A 4,441-nucleotide genomic window follows, 5' to 3' on the forward strand; every position below is an offset into this window, starting at 1 on the left:
CCACTGGACTTAGTTCACATGGGAGGGAAATGAACTCATGTCATGGTTATCTCGGTCTAACTTCCCCAGAGTTCAAGTTTAGCCTCTGATGATCTCTCCTGACACCTTGGCCTCTTGTCAGTCACAGTCAAATCTAATCCTAGGAGATGTACAAGATTTAAATCTGCCATGCTTGTGGCTTCAGTCACCCACCATCTAGATGCCTGTGACTATCAGATTTGCCTTAGTTCTGGTAGTTCACCCTCCACACGGTCGCCATCCTCTGCCCATCCTGGCCCTCCTCCAGTGCTCCCATCTCAGGACAGGGCACCCCCGCACCCCAGAACTCTGAGCCATCCCTGACTCCCCTCCCTCCCACTCCATGTCCCCCACACCCACGATGCCCCCAACTCCACTGTGCCTCCTAAGTGGAATCTAGCCCTGCAATCCACCCCACCCCCAGTGCCACTGCCCCAGCTCAGGCCCTCCACGCTCCTCACCTGGTCCACTGTAACCACTTCCTCACCGGTCTCCCTGCCTGCCCACGGCCTGTGCCTGCCCTCCTGAAAACCCTCCCATGGCCCTCCTCAGTCTCCAGGCAAAGTCTAAGCTTCCTGGGTGACCCTCACAACCCCCTGCCTTCTGCCACTTCATCTCCCAGCCCCCCTAACCCACCCTTGCACGACCCCCAACAGGGGACTGCACAGAGAATTGGCCACAGCTCCAGCAGCATGCCATGATTCTGTTTCCTCTGTCCCAAATGTCCTTCCCCTCACCTGTTCGGTAAACTCTTTTCCTCCTCCAAGGCCCAGGCAAAGGCACCTCCTCCATGAGACCCTGACTGATTCCCCGGGCAAAAGCGGCCCGTTGACCTCTGTTCTGTGCTGCCACAGAACGTGCCCCACTGCATTCACTGAGTCGGGGTGTCTGTGCCCTGATTGGCAGGGAGCAACTTGGGAAAAGATCCCATTTTATGGCACTTAGAATCCATGGCACCTAACACAACATTGGCACAGACCAGGTGCCCAATACACATTATGTTTTTTCTTTTTTTTTTGGTCCATCCTCGGTTGTCCTACCAATACACAATATTATTACCCACTTACTAAGCCCTTAATTTGTGCCAGGCCCTGAGCTAGACGCTTTTTCTAAATTATTTCACTTTATCTTCAAAATCTCCCTGCCAGGAGTAATTATCCCCCAAGAGATGAGATGCATTCCTAGAGGCTGAGCAGCTGCTCCGGGTCACACAGCTTATGCAAGCAGCGTCAGAGACTCCATTGGCCACACCTGGCTCTCCCTTGGGATCCGGCCTCACTGCACTGCCAACCCCAGACTCCATCTCCCGGGAAGCACTGATCCCAAGAACTAACCAGACCTGGGGGTAGAAAAAGCCTTTTGTCCTTTTATTCAGTGAACAAGTTAGGATTCCTTAAAAACGAACTTTTAACAGGAAACCCAGGAAGAGCCAAACACACACACATATTTAATGAAACAGATGGGCAAGTTCAGGTCCTCCCTCTGAGCTGTTACTTCCTCCTCTAAAACCAGCAGGTGAGACTAAAGGGCTCAAAGATCCTTATCAGCCATGATATCCTGTGAGTCTGTGGCTGGCTTCTCAGGTGGACAGTGAGCTGGTGAGTTCTGCTGGGGAGGGCAGCACCCTCCGGACAAGTCTGTGGGAGGAGGAGGATGGGGGGTGCTGCAAGCTGACCAGCTCCCTGCCAGCTAAAGACTTGACCTTGGGGGTCCAAAGGGAGAAAGGCACAACTTGCCAAAGAGCCACCTCGCGCCTCCTCTCTTGGGGCTTCTAAGCGTGGGGCTGGTGTCAGCTAGGCCCACAGCTGGGCGTCCAGACCTACACCATCTTCCCTTCTGTGGGCCACTCCCTCTGGCCTCACAGGCCCTGCCTGGGCCCTCCTCCCCACTCCTGCCAGTGGAACCCTCTGGAAAGCCCTGGAAAGCCCTGCTCGGCTGCTAACACAGGAAGGGGAGAGGGGAGGCCCCGTGGGCGAGTTCCGGCTGAGGCTAACCTCTCAGCTGTAGCCCTCAGAGCCACAGTCATTTCCCTTCCTCCCCCTCCCCCAGCTGGGAGGCCGAGAAATTTCATCACAGCTGAGTTGCTGTCCTTATAAGGGAAGGGCCTCCCGAGCCTCTCCCTTGGGCCACGGCCAGCTGGTGGAGAACCTGGCCACACTTTGGGGTGTCCTCCAGGTGTCAGGAAAGGTAGGGGTGCCCCGGTCTCCTAGGCTGAGCCTCCATCTAAAATCACAGACCCTCCAGAGAAATAGCAGGAAGCAGTCAGTTGTAGCCCCAGGCCAGGACCTCAGGGGGGTCAAATTCCGGGTTCCTGACACTAACTTAGGTCTCATAGGCAAGTTGCTTAAGCCTCAGTTTCCTAACCTGTAAAATGGAGGGAACGTCGCATCTTCCTTGTGAGGCCACTGTGGTGACAGTGAGAAAACAACAGGCCTGGCAAATAGTAGGTGCTCTGTGAGGCCAGGCTGCTGGGGTTTATTCAGTCTTTTCTATGAGGCAGGCCACCAGCTAGCTAGTGTTTCACAGCAACCCTGTTGAGGGACAGGGAATCAGTCCATTTTACAGACAGAAAAACTGAGGCACAGTTTGCCTGAGGTGACTGATGACCTGGGTTTAAATGGTTTGTCTCTAGGTGTCTCTGCCTCCCAATCTAAAAGCATGATTTTTCTACTTACACCCTGCTGTTTCCTCCAGGAATTTTGCTTTTAAATAAAATTCTGATGAGGGAGGAATATCACCTCTCCTCCTTCCACGTTCCATCACAGAGCCTACTCAGTCACAGAAACCACCGCTGGAGTGACTTTGTGTGGGACTTGGAGGAGGGCTCTAGACACAGGGACTCCACAGACACAGGGTGCTTCCAGGGCCCAGGCTCAGGTGGGTGTAGAGAGGGGGCAAGCCAGATACCCCTCCCCCCAGGCCCTCCCCTTCTGTCCCGGGTCCCATCTGTAGGTGGCCACTTTGTAGTCTGCAAAACCCTGCACTGTAACTACCCACAGGACTTCAGGCCACTGAGATACGGCAGCCTGTGTTCAAAAGGAGGGCTCCCCTTCTCTGCACAGGCCTCCAGCCCCCAGGACCAGAGGGAAAATGTGCTTACCACATCCTTCCCCAGCCTCGTGGCTGGCCACCAACACCGTCCCAGCAGCCACAGAGCTCCAAGTCAGCCTGGCCTTCAAAGTGGCCTCCGGAGGAGACCTAGTCCTGGGTTGGGGTTGAGGGGACACTCCCATGAATAAAGAGACTCCTCTCAGGCGAAGGGGTCTGCAAAGGTGAAGTGATTCACCTGAGGTCCCCCAGCTTCTGCAGGACACTCATTCGGTATGGCTGTCACATGCCAGGCCAGAGGTAGGGAAATTCAGGAGGGACAGGAGGGTCATAGCCACAGTTGAAAGGCCCCAGGTCAGGTGCTTCCTGTTATGTTGGCCGTGGGGCCTGTCCAGCAGCCCTCACAGAGGAGGGTGGGAACCAGCCTTTGGTGAGCACAGCGGAGCTTCCCACGCAGGGGAGCGAGGAGCATTATAGTCTTTTGTGGATGAGGAAACTGGGTCCCCCCGAAACTGAGACTCACCCTAAGTCCCAGGGTGGGATCTGAACCTTGGCAGCCTGTCCACTGGCCCAGGAACTTCCCAAGCATGCTCGGGGAAGCCCTGGGGTTCTGCTGACATGTGTGTCGGGTGACCGCAGGCCTAAAACAGGGCCCAGTCTCACACTTAGCCAGGACCAGACTCTGAGTGTAAAACAACAGCTGGAATCATCATTTTGAAACCATTATAGGAAACACCTGTTCAGCAAGCATCATCAATGGATACTAAATCTGGGGGAATTTGTGGTGAGCTATAACATATTTGCATGATCTCAAAATGTCTCAATAAACGGATTGTTTATTAGTTGCAAGAGAAAAAAAAAAAAACATTAACTATACAGTAGAAAAATCAGACACCTTGCCCAGGTGATCAAAATGAACATCACCAAGGAGGGGGAGATGGATGGTGCCTCCAGATGTGATACCCTGAGAAGGACACATTGTCACTCATGCAGTTCTCCCGACACAATGCATAACCTCAATCTGATCATGAGGAAACCTCAGACAAACCCCAGTGAGGCCCGATCCATTAGGGGAGGAGGATTGTATTCTTCAAAAATGTCAACGTCATCGAAGACAAAGAAAGCCTGTGGAAATGGTTCCGATTAAAGGAGACTAAAGAGAGATGACAACTGTATGCAATAGCTCACCGTAACTGGAGGAAAAATACAATAAAGGATAATATTGGCTCAAATGTCAAAATTGGAACATGAACAATAAACTATTGCATTGATGTCAAATTACTGACATGGATGACTGTACATGGTTACGTGAGAGGATACACTTATTTTTAGGATATACACACTGGATGTTTTAGGGATAAGGGACCAAGATAAC

The sequence above is a fragment of the Eulemur rufifrons genome, chromosome 2 (genome assembly GCF_041146395.1).
Source record: "Eulemur rufifrons isolate Redbay chromosome 2, OSU_ERuf_1, whole genome shotgun sequence".
Classification (NCBI taxonomy): Eukaryota; Metazoa; Chordata; class Mammalia; order Primates; family Lemuridae; genus Eulemur; species Eulemur rufifrons.